Source organism: Prionailurus bengalensis, chromosome A1, assembly GCF_016509475.1.
Source record: "Prionailurus bengalensis isolate Pbe53 chromosome A1, Fcat_Pben_1.1_paternal_pri, whole genome shotgun sequence".
In the NCBI taxonomy this organism is placed as follows: Eukaryota; Metazoa; Chordata; class Mammalia; order Carnivora; family Felidae; genus Prionailurus; species Prionailurus bengalensis.
The window spans coordinates 215,105,254-215,123,503 of NC_057343.1; the positions used below are offsets into that span (position 1 = coordinate 215,105,254).

Consider the following 18,250-nt stretch of genomic DNA (forward strand, 5'->3'; position numbering starts at 1 on the left):
TGATTTCTCATAACTCCCTATAAAATCACATTCTTAATTACCCGCTTTACTGAGGTCCACCTTGATTTCAAGTAAAATTATTCCAAGTTTGCTCATTGCTGAGGGGAAGTGTGGCGGGGGGAGGGGGCGTGGGGGGAGAAGGGGGCGGGAGAGGTGGCTGGAAAATGCCTATAAATGTCAGGTCAAGTTTAAACAGCTGAAAGGAACACTCCAAGTGGGAAAGACACTAGAGATAGAAGGCTGGATTATCTCTTGACTTCAGCACTCCATTTAAAATCTCCTCCATCCCTTGGGGCGCCTGGGTGGCGCAGTCGGTTAAGCGTCCGACTTCAGCCAGGTCACGATCTCGCGGTCCGTGGGTTTGAGCCCGGCGTCAGGCTCTGGGCTGATGGCTCAGAGCCTGGAGCCTGTTTCCGATTCTGTGTCTCCCTCTCTCTCTGCCCTTCCCCCATTCATGCTCTGTCTCTCTCTGTCCCAGAAATAAATTAAAAAGTTGAAAAAAAAATTTAAAAATAAATAAATAAATAAATAAAATCTCCTCCATCCCTAGTCCTTATATGATTTACTGCATCCATCTAACAAGCTTTGATTTGTGGCCAGTGATTGCACTCAGGCAGCTGTACTCAACAATCACCAGGACACATGGCTTCCATCGAAGTTGAAGCACAACTGTGAACTGGTTCAAGTGTTGAATAGTCCCACTAAAGGGAGGGAAAGGCCTATTCTGGCATCAGGGGGGATGACTGAGCAGGAAGGCAGATACTGTGTAAGTGCTGAGGTAGTGAGCTGAGCTGGGGACACCGAACAGGAAGCGTCTGGCTGAGGCACATTCTCTCCATCCATCACCATGGTGGTTGTTTCAGACCGCCACCACAGAGAGCTGGGTCTTGAAAACGACTGGAGGTCGGCGCACTGGGGTCAGCCCCTGGCCCTCGAAGAAGCACGTGGCTGTGAAACTCTTACAACAAGAAAGAGTCATGGTCAAACAAATGTTGGTGAGGATGTAGAGACACAGACTCATGTGCACTTTGCTGGGGGGAGGGGGGGGGCGGGGTATGTAAAATGGTACAGCTGCTGTGGAAAAGTTTGGCAATTCCTCAAGAAGTTATACACAAAATTAACATATGATTCAGTAATTCCCATCCTAAGTATATAACTCCAAAGAAATGAAAACATGTGTGTAAACAGAACTTGCACACAAACGTTCACAGCAGCACCGTTCACAATAGCCAACAGGTGGAAACAATCTGAATGTCTACCAGCTAATGAATGAATAAACAAAATCAGTATATCCATACAGTGGAATATTACCCAACCATAAAAAGGAATGACGTACTACCGATACCTACTACAACGCGTATGAACTCCAAAACCATAATGCAAAGTGAAAAGAAGTCAGTTACAAAAGGCCACACGTGTATTGTGATTCCACTGATATGAAATATCCAGAACAGGCAAATCCATAGAGACAGAGAGGAAATTAGTGGTTGCCAAGAGTTAGAAGGAGGGAAAACAGGGAAGGACTGCTCAATGGGTATGGAGTTTCTTTTGGGGATGATGAAAAAACCCTGGAATTAGATCGTGGTAACAGTTGCACAACATTGTGAGTGTACTTAATGCTGCCGAATTGTACACTTTACAATGATTCAAATGGTAATTTTATGCTTCGTGTATTTTACCACATGCACACACCAAAGAATTAGTCTTGGTCAGTTATATGCCTGCCCTACCGCCTGCACCCTGCCTTTGTCTTTGTGTCTGCTGCTGTTCACTTCTGACTTTTGCGTGTGGCCTGTGCTCGATCTAGTCCGGATGTGGTGCCAGTGATTTCCAAATGTTAGGTTCCCAGTCTGGCCCTGGCCTCAGTACACTCCCATTAGGGTTTTCCACCCATGTCTCATCCCAATGTACAACCAGAGAATGTGGTCATCACTTCAGCCTAACATTACTGCTGCTGAAGCAATCTGGTCTTTAAAATATATATACAGTCTATTTTATAATTCTGCTCATGACTTTAAAAGTTAAAAACAATCAAGTTGCACGACAGCTTTCTGGAAGCTCTGTCTGAATATTAATTAGCCACGATGTCTCAACATAACTGCTCAGAACTTCTCAGTTATCTGTTGGTGCCATTAAAAATTTTGAATGAGTTAACTAATTTCAACCACCTCTGGAAAGTAAGAAACTGCATATTAAGCCAGTATGCATAAACTAGTGGACTGTTAATATTTAAGTAGAATTTTTTCTTATAATATTTAACTGACTGGCATGAGATTTGGTCAGCAAAAAGAAAGGTCTTCAAGGCATTGTGTACACAGAATCCCATCAGATGCCTGTTTTTAATCTAGATATCCAAACTCCCAGAGACTCTGATTCAGAAAGTTGCTATAAGGTCTCTTTGGCTTTTACCCCTGATTCTTTAATGTCTGCATCAACTATCCATTATAAATTCCAACTTGTCCACAAACTTAGTCCTCTAGCCTTCTCAGAGCTGTGGACCCCAGCATCCCTCCCATGCAACAAACTGTCCCTACGTGGTGATCAGGTGGGGGAATGCACGAGGAGCAGTCTTGAGCCCTTAGCTCTCTTGTTTTCCTCACTGCGACTTCTAATGCAAATTTCAAAATAATATTTCCAACTATTTTTATGACATCTCTAGTGGGGTGCTCTGCCATATCTTCCAACCTAACATGTCTAAGACTACACCAAAATCTGAAATTTTAGAAACGCCTCCTCCTTTTCTCCAAGGATACCAACATTCTCCTAATTATTCAAATTCTTGGTGATGTCTTTACTTTCTTCTACTTTATCTCCCAAACTTTATTCTTTGCTTTGGATCATCAATTAGATATTTTTTTTTCTTTCTCTTCCCTAATCTGGTAGGTAGTTGCCAAGCTCATATCCTAGACTAAAACACTGCTGCTACTGTCATTTTTCCATTTTGATTGCCTTTCCTTGTGGTTGCTACCCCATCTTATCTCCCTAAATTAAGAACCTATATCACATTTCAATTTTCCATCCTGGTATTCAGGACTCTCTTTAAGTTGGCCCCACCTTACCACCCTATAGCTCCTAAACAGCAGCACCCTACCATATCCCCCCTCTCCACTATTGCTTGCCCTACCAGTGGAGTAGATACATGAGTGTACAAAACAAAGATCCCATGGGATCCCTTGGGATGTTTCTATTCTTTTTTTTCTATAATCCATACCCATCCCATTCCTTGACATCCATCTCTACTCCCACTTTCTCCCAAATGTCTTCATGATAACCCCAGGTATGTCCATTTTCCCACTTTTTAAACTGTTCATAGCATTTACTATTGGCATTGTACTTCTGACCTCACAATTATATATTGTCTCGTACTATTCTTTGATTATTCCTCTAGGCTTGTTTCAAGGAAGCTCCTGAAGTTGCTTCACGCCAGGAACTGAGTTTGGTTTACTGTTCAAGCACCTAGCATGTTGCCCGCACACTTCCTAAGAATCATGCTGAGTACATTCCAAATGCTCAGTAAATACGTTTTTTTTTTTTAATTTTCAAAACATTTTTTTAATGTGTATTTATTTTTGAGAGAGAGACAGACAGAGCATGAGTGGGGGAGGGGCAGAAAAAGAGAAGGAGATACAGATACTGAAACAGGCTCCAGGCTCTGAGCTGTCAGCACAGAGTGCGACACGGGGCTAGAACTTGGGAACAGCTAGATCATGACCAGGCCGAAGTTCGACACTTAACCAACTGAGCCACCCAGGCGCCCCTCAGTAAGTATGTTTTAATGCATTTGTACCTGAGTTCAACACAAAGGCCACCAACCCAATGGCTACCTTATCCATTAAGGGCAATCCTCCTCCACTCTTGGTTGGCTTCTTAAAGGAGATGCCAAAACCCACTCTCCCCCCATTCCTCTTGCCTGCCTCCCCTAAAGCAGGATGCCCTCAAGCCTCTTCTGGGAGTTCTGCAAATGTAGAATCCCAAGATTAAAAAACACCATAAACCATATCCTTTCTTGGAAATTTATAATGCATTTATTCTTTTGTTAATCACCTTTTATTTTTAGGTATTGGAATGAACAATAAAGACACAGTCCCTGTCTTCATCAAACTTAACCCATTAATACTTCTGAGAAGTCCCTGGTACAGAGACTTTAGGTTTGTTTAACTATGTTTTCCCAAAACCATACTCATTCCCCACCAACCCCACCCCCCAACTTTTTAAAGATGTTCTCAACAACATTCCATGGACCACATGTTTGACTTCGACAAGAAGGCCAGCCAATCAGGCTAAACTAAAAGTTTTGGGTGAAGGATAAAGAACTGATCTTTTTATTTCACAGTAGGAAGCTTGGTTCACCCTGAAGCCTCCTGAAAGAGCCTGATGTGCATGCAGTAACAGCTGTTCAAATGCATCTTTTTAAAAAACACTGTGGTTATGAGTAGGGTGGTCTCAATACACACTGATTTTAAAGCAGTTAGCTTACACTGTTCCCTCCCAGGCACCTAGAAATAACAACAGAATAATGATGGAAATGATAGAGAAAGAAGGTGGGGGAGTGGGTGGGCACAGACAAAGAGAGGTGGGGGCTGATGATTAGAAGTGCTGGTATGGGGGCTCAGTGCTCGTGGGTTGAAAGAGTCTTGCTAATACGGTTAGAATTAGAGTTGGAGCAAAGCTAATGGCTCAGAGAGGGAGAGAGCTTGTGAAGGAGGAGGAGGAGGAGGAGGAGGAAGGAATGGGGAACACAGTCAAGCAAGACCAGGAACATACTGTAACAAGGGAACACACAGGGCGGGAGAGGTGGGAGGCTATTGGGAAGAGCAGAATTCTTTCTCTGACATTTTATTACTCTACCATTTTTCTTTTAAGGCAGATGCCATATGCTTTCCATACTTCAGGAGGAGATGGGTAGATTCTAAAATGGACACCTTTACCCACCTGGGGTAAGAAGATGGGGGGTATGTTAAGAGAAGAGAGGAAGGGAGTGGGGGAAGGGAAAGAGGGAGGGAGGAAGAAAGGAAAGTAGGTGGAAGAAAGAAGGGAAAAGAGGGAAGGAGGGAGAGAGGAAGATTTATCCAAGTCACACATTTTGGAAAACTCATAATTAGAGGATTTAAGGTCCCTAAGGTCCCCTCCTACTTCAAGATGACAATTGATCACGGGATTGTATCAGGAGACCATTCCAGGGTCCACGTGTGAGGAAAGTAAATCCTCCACTGCCCATCACCCTGCCATCATGTTCCTCCTCCCCTTTTAGACTTCTCCAGCCCAGGAGCTGTGCAAGCACACTGAAGCTAACCCCAATGCATGCGGCACCCCCAGGCCAGAGCCCGGGCCCTCTCCTTCACAGTTTCCTGGCTCCACACATCTGCTAAGCTCTGGGGCTTCCCTTCACGTAGCACCTCCCTGGGCTGAAAGGGTTGCCTGACTCCAACTCCATCTCTCCTGGGAAGACTTTCAGGTGCTGCTCTTCCTGGGGTGGCTGAGCATGGCTTAAGGCAGGTAGTCTTCCAAGTGCTTTGAACTGTTCATTGAACAAAATTTGTTGAGCTCTTGCTAAGTGTCAGGCTCAGAGAAGGTATAAAATATGAACAAGTTGCAGGTTCTGGTTTGAGATAGTGACAGAAGATCCTGAACTCATCTCTTCCCATGGACACACCAAATCTATGGCTATATATGGAACAATTTCCTGGCGGGGGGGGGGGGGGAGGGGGACCCTAAAAGCTAGCAGAACGACAACTCTTTCACATCAGGCAAGTCACAAAAAAACAGGTAGGAAAGGATGAAACATGATCTTGCCGTAAACCCCACCCCCAGTGGGAGTGAACTCAAAAGAGCTGGGGAGGAAAGGGTTTGTGACCCACATTAGTCACCCAAACTTTTAAGACCAGCACCTGAGAGAGAAGCCCACCAAACATCTAGCTTTTAAGTCCAATGGGGCTCATGTTTACAAGACCCATAGGGCTGTGGTGATCTGAGGCATGGCTCCTTACAAGCTAGTGCACAGACTCACCCATCCCAGGGTTCTGTGTAAAAGCAGCCCTTTGAAAAGCTCCTAGACTTTGTGTGAAAGAACTCATTTCATAATTGTAAAGTGTTGGTCTGAGGGGCAGGGAGCTTGCTGGGATCCTCTCTAGGAACAGAGGCTGGTGGACACCATCCTCCACACTCTCCCTGTCTTGCCAAAGCCAGCAGGTGCCATCTTGTCCACACACACCTCTTCCCCACTCTTTTTTCTTTTTCTTCTCTTTTTCTCCTTTTCTTCTTTTCCCTTTTTTTGGCAAGTGCTATCTATGCACTGGTCCTCTGCTGTACTTCAGAGCACCAGTATCTCCCAGAGAGGAGGTTCTACCTATGTCTGATGACCCAAGTTTTACATCTGGGGATCCAGTTTTTGTGGCTGCCACCCAGGGGCTCCCTGATTGCCTGACTTTTGCAGCCAGAGGGGCTTGTGTTCCTGGGACCCAGGGAACTGACAATTGGTGAGACCACTCTGGGCGGCCAACCACTCCAGAGCACTGCACAGACAGCAGACTGAAATACACTCCCAGCCTTTCTGTGAAAGAGGTCTACTTGCTAGTCCTGGAGTTTTGGTCTTAAGGACAGGCTTCAGATTTCACACACATCAGAGATGACAGAGGTATTCTCAGGAACTGTCCACCATCTATGTGCTCTCCCTCTGAATCACTGTAGCTCCCCAGCATTTCACAAAAAAACAAAACAAAACACCTGTACACTCACCTAGAGCCACAGTTTTGTGACTGCTGCACAGAGGTACCTTCAGGTCACCTGCTCTGGGACTTACACTTGCAGTCTTATGGGACCATATATATTTGCATTTTTTTAAAGTTATTGTCTGATGGTCTGGCTTCTAATCAGCCTGAATGTAGGTGCTGACTGAAATCCACTTTGGGACACTGACTGGTCTTGGCACAATCTCAAATATTGGGAACTATGTAAAACAAAATAGGCTACTTGGATGCTCACAAAGGTTTGATAGACAACCACGAGTTAGGGCAGGGTTGAATAATAAGGTTCATTTCTTACACAAAGCCAACCTTTTAAGACTCAGAGAAGTAGCTGTTTCATCTCATGCATAGAAACCAACACAAAGAGTCAAGCAAAATGAAGAAGAGGAATATGTTACAAATGAAAGAACAAGATAAAACCTCAGAGAAAAAACCTTAATGAGGGGCATTCATTTTTTAATATACCCTCTCTGTAAAGAGAGCTTTCCTACTATTCTTATTTTCTAATCTTATATTCTAATAAACTTTTGCCTGCTGCTAAAACAAAACAAAACAAAAACCCTTAATGAAACAGAGATAAATAACTTACCTGATTAAAGAGTTCAAAATAATGGTCACAAAGATGTTCACAAACTCAGAAGAATGAATGAATACAGTGAGAACTTCAACAAAGAAAATATTTAAAAATTTGAAAAAGAAGTCATAGAACTGAAGGATACAACAACTAAACTAAAAAATACACTACAGGGGTTTGATAGACTAGATGAAGCAGAGGAAAATATCAGTAAACTTGAAGACAGGGCAGAAGAACTCACACGATCAGAGCAGAAAAAAAAAAAAAAGGTAATGAAAAAATATGAAGATACCTTAAGGGACTTATTGGACAATATCAAGTGAACTGACATTCACATTATAGAAGTCCCAGAAAATGAAAAGATAGAGAAAGGGGCAGAAAACTTATTTGAAGAAATAATGGCTGAAAACTTCCCTAACCTTGGAAAAAAACAGATAAACAGATCCAGAGAGTTTCAAATAAGATGAACCCAAAGAGACTCAATACACATTATAGTTAAAATGTTAAAAGTTAAAGACAAGGAGAGATTCTTTTTTTTTTAAGTTTGTTATTTATTTTTGAGAAAGAGAAAGCATGAGTCAGGGAGGGACAGAGAGAGGGGAGAGTGAGAGAATCCCAAACAGGTTCTGCGCTGTCAGCACAGAGCCTAATGCAAGGCTCAAATCCACAGACCATGATATCATGACCTGAGCTGAAGTCAGATGCTTAACTGACTGAACCACCAGGCATCCCAAGACAAGGAGAGATTCTTAAAAGCAGCAAGAGAAAAACAATTTGTTACATACATGCGAACCAGATAAGACAACAGGGTTTTCAGCAGAAACTCTGCAGGCCAGAAGGGAGGGGCATGATATATTCAAAGTGCTGGAATAAAAAAAAAAAAAATCCAACCAATAATATTGTATCTGACAAAGAGATAGTCTTCCAGACAAACAAAAGCTATAGGAGTTCATTGTCACTAAACCAGCCTTATAAGAAATGCTAAAGGGATTTTTTTTCCTGATTTTTTTTTTTTAATGTTTATTCACTTACTGAGAGAAAGAGACAGAGTGTGAGCAGGGGAGGGGCAGAGAGAGAGGGAGACACAGAATCTGAAGCAGGCTCCAGGCTCTGAGCTGTCAGCACAGAGCCTGACGCAGGGCTCAGACCCATGAATCACGAGATCATGACCTGAGCTAAAGTCGGACCCTTAACCAACTGAGCCACCCATGTGCCCCTAAAGGGATTTCTTTAAGCTGAAAAGAAAAGGTGCCAATTAGTAACAAAAACACATATGAAAGTGTAAATCTCACTGATAAAGGTAAATATATAATAAAGGTAGTGGGTTAATCACTCATAAAGCTGGTATGAAGGTTAAAAGACAAAAGTAGTAAAAATAGCTGTAACTACAATGATTATAAAAATATGAAAAATGTAATATCAAAAACATAAAACATGTGAGGGGGAGAGTAAAGATACAGAGCTTTAGAATGTATTCAAACTTAAGGGGTGCCTGGGTGGCTCAGCTGGTTAAGCATCTGACTCTTGATTTTGGCTAAGGTCATGATCTCATGGTTCATGAGATTAAGATCCACATCAGACTCTGTGCTGACAGCATGAAGCCTGCTTGGGATTCTCTCTCTCTCTCTCTCTCTCTCTCTCTCTCTCTCTCTCTCTCTCTCCCTCCTTCCCTCCCTCCCTCCCTCTCTGCCTCTCTCTCTCAAAATAAATAAACATTAAAAAAAAAAAAGAATGTATTCAAACTTAAGTTGCTACCAACTTAAAATAGACTATATGTAAGCTTTATGGTAACCAACAAGCAAAACCCTATAGGAGATAAACAAAAAATAATGAGAAAAGAATCTAAACATATCACTAAGAAAAGTCATCAAACCTCAAAGGAAGAGAGTAAGAAAAGAAGAAACACAGGTGCTACAAAATGGCCAAAAAACAATGAACAAAATGGTAATTAGTACATACCTATCAATAACTGCCTTAAATTTAAATGTACTAAATTCTCCAAAAGATACACACTGTCTGAGTGAATAAAAAAATAAGACCCATGATATGTTGCCTATAGGAAATTTACTTCAGAGATAAGGACATATACAGTCTAATAGTGAAGGATGGAAAAAGATATTCCATGCAAATGGAAACCAAAAGAAAGCTGGGGTAACTATATTCATATCAGACAAAATAGACTTTAAAACAACTGAAATAAGAGACAAAGAAGGGAATTATATATTGATACAGAGGTCAAACAAGAGATACAACATTAGTAATATTTATGCACACAACATAGAGGCACCTAACTATATAAAGCAAATATTAATAGACCTAATGGGAGAAATAGACAATAATACAATAATAGTAGGGGACTTTAACACCTCATTTACATCAATGGAGAAATTATTCAGATAGAAAATCAGTAAGAAAACATCAGTTTTAAATAACACATTATATCAGATGACTTAACAGATATACACATAACATTCCACCAAAAATAACACAAACACATTCTTCTCAAGTGCAAGTGGAACATTCTCCAGTAGAGATAACACATAGGCCAGAAAACAGCCTTAAAAAATTTTAAGACTGAAATCATAGCAAGCATCTTTTCTGACCAAATGGTATGAAACTAGAAATCAATTACAAAAATAAAATTGAAAATTCACTGGAAAATAAGGGGAGACTAAACAACCAATGGGTTACTAAACAACCAATGTCACTAAACAACCAATGGGTCAATAAGAAATCAAAAGCAAAATTTAAAAAAAGAAAAAAAACCCTCAAGACTAATGGAAATGGAAATGCAACATACCAAAACTTATGGGATGCAGGTAAAGGACTTTTAAGAGGGAAGTTCATAGCAATAAATGCCTACCTCAAAAAACAAGAAAAATCTCAAATAACCTAACTTTTCACCTCAAGGAACTAGAAATAGAAGAACAAATGAAGCCCAAAGTAGTAGAGGGAAGAAAATAAAACAGATAATGAGCAGAAATTAATTAAATAGAGACTAAACAAACAATACAAAAGATTAAGGAAATCAACAGCTGGTTCTTTGAAAGGATAAGCAAAACAGAAAGGAGGCATTACCACTGATACCAGAGAAATAGATAAGAGATCACTAGGAAAAATGATATGCAACAAATTGGACAACCTAGAAGAAACATAAATTCCTAGAAACATGCAATCTTTTGAGACTGAATCATGATGAAATAGAAAATCTAAACAGACCAATTATTAGTAAGGTGATTGAATCACTAATTTTAAAACTCCCCATAGACATAAGTCCATGACCAAATAGCTTCACTGGTGAATTCTATCAAACATTCAAAGAAGAATTAATACCAATTCTTCTTGAACTCTTCTAAAAAACAGAAGAGGAGGGAACACTTCCAAACTTATTTTACCAGGCAAGCATTATCCTGATACTAAAACCAGACAGACACTACAAGAGAAGAAAATTATAGGCCAATCCTTGGTGAACATAGATGCAAAAATCCTCACCAAAATATTAGCAGACCAAATTCAACAATACATTAAAAGAATCATCAAGTGGGATTAAGTGGGATTTATTCCAGGAATGCAAGGGTGATTCTACATCCACAAATCAATCAAGGTGATACACTACATTAACAAAATAAAGGGTAAAAATCACATATGATCATCTCAATAGATGCAGAAAAAAACATTTGACAGAATTTGACAACCATTTATGATAAAAACTCTCAACAAAGTGTATATAGAGGGAATGTGCCTCAACATAATAAAAGCCATAAATAGCAAGCCTGCAGCTAACATCAGTGTTTTAATGGTGAAATCTATAAGTGTTTCCTCTTAGATCAGAAACAAGACAAGGATGCTCTCTGATACTACTTTTATTAAACACAGTATTAGAGTCCCTAGCCATAGCAATCAGGCAAGAAAAAGAAATAAAAGGTATCCAAGTTGGCTAAATAAAAAAAAAAAAGTAAAACTGTCAACTATTTGCAGATGACATGATACTATACATAGAAAGCCCTAAATAAAGACTGTCAGAATTAGTAAATAAATTGAGTAAAGCTGCAGGATACAAAATCAATATGTAGAAATCTGTTGTATTTTTATCTACTAGTAACAAACTATCAGAAATTTGAAAAATAATCCCATTTATAATTGCATCAAAAGAATAAAATATCAAGGAATATATTTAATCAAGGAGGTGAAAGACTTGCACACTGAAAAGTATTTGACATTGATGAAATAAACTGAAGAAGACACAAATAAAGGAAAAGCTGTGGGTGCCTGCGTGGCTCAGTCGGTTGAGCATCCGACTCTTGATTTTGGGTCAGGTCATGTTCCCAGGGTCATGGGATCAAGCCCCACGTTGGGCTCTGCACTGAGTGTAGAGTCTGCTTGGGATTCTCTCTCTCTCTCTCTCTCTCTCTCTCTCTCTCTCTCTCTCTCCTTCCCTCCCTCCCTCTGCCCCTCTTCCTGACTTGTGTGCTCTCTCTAAAATAAAAAAAATAAAATACATAAAAAAAGAAAAGACGTTCTGTGCTCATGGATTGGAAGAATCAATATTGATAAGATGTCCATACTACCCAAACAATCTACAAATTCAATAAATCTCTATCAAAATTCCAATGGCAGAGCACCTAAGTGGCTCAGGTGATTAAGCATCTGACTCTTGATTTTGGCTCAGGTCATGATCTCTTGGTAGTGAGACAGAGCCCTGCATCAGTATCCACAATGAGCATGGAGCATGGTTGGGAATCTCTCTCTCCCTCTCTCTCTGCTCCTCCCCATTCATGCTTTCTCTCAAAATAAATAAATAAACTTAAAAAAATTCCAATGGCATTTTTCACAGACACAGAACAAACAACTCTAAGTACTAAGTACTCTAAGTACTTTGGCTAGTCTGAGTAGCCAAAGCAATCTTGAGAAAGGAGAACAAAGCTGGAGGAATCACACTCCCTGATTTCAAACTATATTACAAACGTATAACAATCAAAACAGTGTGGTACTGGCATAAGAACAGACAAATAGATCAGTGGAACAGAACAGAGAACCCAGAAATAAACCCACACATATATCGTCAATTAATTCATGACAAAGGAGCCAAGAATATACAACGGGGAAAAGATAGTCTCTTCAATAAATGCTGTTGAGAAAATGGACAGCAACACTGAAAAGATTGAAACTGGGCTACTATCTCATACCACACACAAAAATTAATTCAAAATAGATTAAAGACCTGAATATAAGACCTGAAACCATCCAAGAAGGAAATATAAGCAGTAAGCAACTTGACCTTGGTATTGGTAATGATTTTTTGGATTTGACACCAAAAGCAAAGACAAACAAGTAGGACTACATCAAGCTAAAAAGCTTCTGCACATCGAAGGAAACCAGCAACAAAATGAAAAGACAACTTATTGGATGAGAGAAAATATCTGCAAATCATACATCTGATAAGGAGTTAATATCAAAAATATATAAAGAACTCATAGAACTTAATACCAAAAAAATAAAAATTTTTAAAGCTACTTTTAAAAATCCAATTAAGAAATGGGCAAATCTAAAAAGACATTTTTCCAAAGAAGACACAGATACATTAAAAGATGCTCAACATCACTAGTCACCAGATATATATATATAGATCTATATCTATATCTATATCTAAGATATATATATTTTTTTAAGGTAGGCTCCATACCCAACATGGCACTTGAACTCATGACTCTGAGATTAAAGTAGCATGCTCTACCGAGTGAGCCAGCCAGGCACCCCCATCAGAGACATACAATGCAAAGGCACAATGAGATAACATCTCACACCTGTGAGAATAGCTTTTTCCAAAGAGACAAGAAATAACAAGTATTAGAGAGGGTGTGAAGCAAAGAGAATCCTTGTGCACTGTCGGTAGAAATGTAAGTCGGTGCACCCACTCTGAAAAACAGTATAAAAGTTTCTCAAAAAATTTAAAATAGAAGTATCATAAGATCCAACAATTCCAATTCTGGATATTCATCCAAAGAAAATAAAAACAGTAACTGAAAAGATACATACACCTGCATCTTCACTGCAGCATTATTTACAATAGCCATGATATGGAAACAATCTAAATGTCCATCAGTGGATGAATGGGTAAAGTAAATGTGGTGTGTATATACAACGAAATAGTACTCAGCCCTTTCAGAACCTGAGCCCTGCATTGAGTCCTGCACTGACAGAGCAGAGCCTGCTTAGGATTCTTTCTCTCCTTCTCTCTCTGCCCCTTCCCTGCTCACGTGCACACACTCTTTCTCAAAATAAATAAACATGAAAAAAAAAAAGGAATGAAATTCTGCCATTTGCAAGAACACAGATGGACCCTGAGGGCATTATGCTAAATGAAATGAAATAAGTCAGACAGAGAAAGAGAAATTCCATATGATCACTCTTATATGTGGAATCTAAGAACAAACAAATGAAAAAAAATGCATACATACATAGAACAGACTGGTGGTTGCCAGAAATAGGGGATTTGGGGGTAGGTGAAATAGGTGAAATAGGTGAAATAGGTGAAAGGAGTCAAAAGGTACAAACTTCCAGTTATTAAATAAGTAAGTCATGGGGACACAATGTACAGCACAGTGACTCTAGTTAATAACACTCTATTGCATATTTGAAAGCTAAGAGTAAATCTTAAAAAGTTCTCCAACTCCTGAGTATATAATCAGTCTCTCCTCAAGGTCCTGGGGCAGATCTTCCTGCCCATGGGTCCTGTTTCCACACTTTAATAAAATCACCTTTTTGAACAACAACAAAAAATCACAAGAAAAAAATTTGTAACTGTATCTGGTGAGGGATGCTAACTAGACTCATTGTGGTGACCCTTTCACAATATGTTCAAATACTAAATGACTATGCTGTACACCTGAAATTAATATATATATTGTATGTCACTTATACTTCAATAAAAATAAATTTTAAAAAATACAAACAGCTGGGAACACCTGGCTGGCTCAGTTGGTTAAGCGACCGACTTCAGCTCAGGTCGTGATCTCACAGTTTGTGAGTTCAAGCCCCACGTCGGGCTCTGTGCTGACAGCTCAGAGCCTGGAGTCTACTTCAGATTCTGTGTCTCCCTCTCTTTCTGTCCCTCCTCTGCTCATGCTCTGTGTCTCTCTGTCTCTCAGTAATAAATAAATGTTAAAGAAAAAAATTAAAAAAAAAATACAAACGGGTCAAGGTCTAGGTCCTCAAAAAGTTTAGAATCCAGTGTGGTCAGGAGCAGGAAGAGGCACCTCTTGAAAGGCACCTGAGAACTCAAAGGGCTCCTGGACAGAGCTGCCAGCAGAATGACGGACAAGACTCACAAAACTGGGATGCCTGGGTGGCTCAGTCTGTTAAGCCATCGACTCCGGCTCAGGTCATGATCTCGTGGTTCCCAAGTGCAAGCCCTGCGTTGGGCTCTGTGCTGACAGCTCAGAGCCTGGAGCCTGCTTCGGATTCTGTGTCTCCCCCTCTCTCTGCCCCTCCCCTGCTTATGCTCTCTCTCTGTCTCTCAAAAATAAATAAATGTTAAAAAGAAAAAATGAAGAAAGAAAAAAGACTCACAAAACTGACGAGCCCCTGGTCTGCACAGTAACTGCTGTGGGCAGAAGGGACCAGACACGTGGAATGAGTTAGACGGACAGACAGGAGCTGGAATTAACAGAGTAATAAAAACAAGAGTGAATTCACCTCAGGAGCTGGAGCACTTTATAGGCATGAGGTTGGGCTGACAGGACCCAGCTGACTCCTTCTGACGCGGGGCCCACAGGAAAACAGCCCAGTGCAGCTGGTAGCTGCGTGGGAAGGGGAGGAGCCGAGTCAGCGCTGACCTCCTAGGCGGTGAATCACAGCCTACACACACTGGCTCTGATGTTCCAGTTGGATTCAACTGATAGCAAAACCACCTTGACCATTCTCTTCCCCTTTGAGACTTGTCCTCAAGTGTGTGCTGAGTGTCCCATCAGCCAATAAGCTGTTAGCCTCTGGGAACCACCATTAACATATTCTTAATACATTGCAACGTGTTGGCTCTTGATGACGCTGACTTGATATGAAATAAAATTCTAAGATGTACATACTCGGTGGTGCTTTTCCCCCCTTTCTTTATATTTGCTTACTAACTGGATTACTCATTGAATTGAGGGTCCTTCTAACTCTTGCTCCCGGGGGACGCTGTGTCTTTTCCTCCGCACCCAGCCTGGCGGCCGTGCTCCACTGACTTGGAAGGAGTGACTCCCCCACGTGGAAAGCAGTGCCCCACCTCCCACCAGCCTATAGTGAGGACAGCCAGGACCAAGGTCACAAGCCAGCAGAGGCATGGGTGTTCTCACCCTGGGCTGTGGATCTTCAGGAAGGATGCACAGATGAGTAGTTTAGCTAGCTCTCAGCAGGTGGGCAGCACTGAGAGGCCAGAAGCAGCAAGAGGACATCCAGGGGTGTGTGGCATGGCCACGGGTGCTAGGCCAGACTGGTGTCCCCTAGATCATCCCTGTGAAAGACCCTGGCTGTCATCCCACAGTCCACCCAGACTCCTCTTGTCTTGATCTCCCATTGACTCCTTGGGGTGCCTGATATACTTAAATTATTTTATCCAATAAATTATTATTATTGTTTTTAAATTTTTTTATTTTATTATTATTTTTTTAGTGTAAACTTTATTTGAGAGCAAGAGAGAGGGCACACACAAGCAGGGGAGGGGCAGAGAGAAAATCCCAAGCAGGATGAATCCCACAACAGGGCTTGAGATCATGACCTGAGCCAAAATCAAGAGTCAAATCTTCAACTGATTGAGCCACCCAGGCACCCTTATTTTATTATTTTTGAGAGAGAGCGAGCGAGCATGAGTGAGAAAGAGGGGCAGAGAGAGACAGAAAGAGAGTGCAAGAGAGAATCCCAATTAGGCTCCACACTCAGTGCAGAGCCCAACGTGGGGCTCAGTTCCATAACCCTGCGATCATGACCTGAGCTGAAATCAAGAGTCAAATGCTCAACCGACTGAGTCACGCAGGTGCCCCTATCCAATAAACTATTTTTATGCTTCACTATTTTTATGCTTTAAGCATCCAAAGAAGATGTTACTCCACCAAGCACTAGGTGTCCCCACAAGCCATGCAGCAGCCACAGGACCCCATGTGAGCCCTGAGGGAATGGCTGGTCAGCACCAGTGTGAGGTCTTCCCAAGCTCCCCTCTCTCTCTTCATTTTACTTAATTATCCACCAAATAGTAACAAATAATAAAATTGGTGGGTAGTTGCTGGGGATGTGGTGATGAACGAGCTGGAACAGTCCTTACTCTCAGAGAGCTGACAGCCTTTCTCAGTGTGTACAACCCGTCTTTAGAAAAATTCTGAAATGTTCTCATTCTCAAAGATGTCTTATGTCAGTGGTAGAAAGCACGTGACCTCGAGCTCTGCACAGACACATGCAGATGCACACCAGGTCCCGAAAACACCCGGCCGCCTATCCCCAGAGTGCTTGACCTGCCCGTATCTCCTTTTATTGCTGGCCTTGTCTTTCCCCATCAGAACTCTTCTCTGTCCCATTCCTATGAGGTCTAAATTATAGTCATTAACACGTGAGAGGCCAGCATTTTGATACTCAAGGCTTTATTTATTTATTTTTAATGTTTGTTTATTTTTGAGAGACCGTGCGTGCGAGTGTGCAAGTGGGGGAGGGGCAGAGAGAGAGGGAGACACAGAATCGAAAGCAGGTTCCAGGTTCTGAGTTGTCAGCCAGAGCCTGACGTGGGGCTCGAATCCACCAACCATGAGATCATGACCTGAGCCAAGTTGGATGCTTAACCAACTGAGCCACCCAGGCACCCCTAAAGCCTTTTTAAGTAATCTTTTTAAGAAGCATGGAGACAACAGTCTTCTGTAGCTAATACCTAGGCCCCCAAATTTTGGCCCTAATTCTCAGAAAAGGAGTCCAAATGGGCAGTTGTATATGGCCACTTCAAATTATTTTTTTTTAAGTTTACTTATTATTTATTTTGAGTGAGAAAGAGAGAGAGAGAGAGAGAGAGAGAGAGAGAGAGAGAGCGCTGAGGAGGGTCAGTGAGAGAGAGGCAGAGAGAATCCCAAGCAGGCTCCAGGCTGTCAGTGTCGAGGCCTATGCAGGGCTTGAACCCACAAACCATGAAATCATGACCAGAGCCAAAACCAAGAGTCAGACACTGAAGTGACTGAGCCTTCCAAGTGCCCTGCCACTTTGAATTCTTAAGAGCAGTGGGTATTCCTGCCTGTTCTGCCCGTCTTCCCCCTCTTCTTCCTCACTGCACAGACCGCTCAGGCTATCTTATCCACTGCTAATATCTGCCACTCACAAGCTGCTACTCCATTTCACAGAGAGATTGGCAAATTGTTTCTGGAAGGGGGGGGGTTGGTGCACAGCTTCCCTTCCCAAAGAAGCTATCATTCACATTAGGTTCAGTCCTTTTTAAGAAGGTTTACACTGAAGGAATAAGATCTGTTAACTTCCGTTGTCCATTTTCCCCTGCAAAATACACAACACATCGCCTAGAGGCGATACACAAGAGAGAGAGAGAGAGAGAGAGAGAGATAAACATCTAAAGTCTAGTGATGCATGCACTTGGCGCCTTCGGGAGCCAAGAGTGCTCATAAGAGGAAAGAGGGAAACAGAATGCAGCTGTCTGATCAGCTTCATTGTAGGCGGCATTTGCACAAAACAGGGTATCCTATGTTTGCTACCTTCAAACTCTGCGAGCACCACTTCCTCCAAAATGCTGGTCAAATGGCCATTGTTGACTTCCAGTCCAAAGAAACTTCTTCAGGCTTAATATTTCTGTTTCTACCCCAACTCATTCTTCTCATGTCATAATTTGCTCCCATCTACAATGAAAACAAAAACAAAAACATCCAGAAACGGTAGTCGAAACGAGGCAGTTCATAACCCAACACAAATAAGG

The 18,250-nt window shown here is 41.5% G+C and overlaps 1 protein-coding gene across 2 annotated transcripts in view; it reads right to left on the reverse strand.

Annotated features, from left to right (window-relative positions):
- PDZD2 (PDZ domain containing 2) overlaps positions 1–18,177 on the reverse strand; it is a 280,372-nt gene extending 262,195 nt beyond the window's left edge. For both annotated transcript variants that reach the window (XM_043600507.1, XM_043600498.1), the window contains exon 1: positions 18,033–18,177. The gene's annotated coding sequence lies outside the window, so the exon portion shown is untranslated. The remainder of the gene's footprint in view (positions 1–18,032) is intronic.
- Between the last annotated feature and the right edge of the window lie 73 nt (positions 18,178–18,250).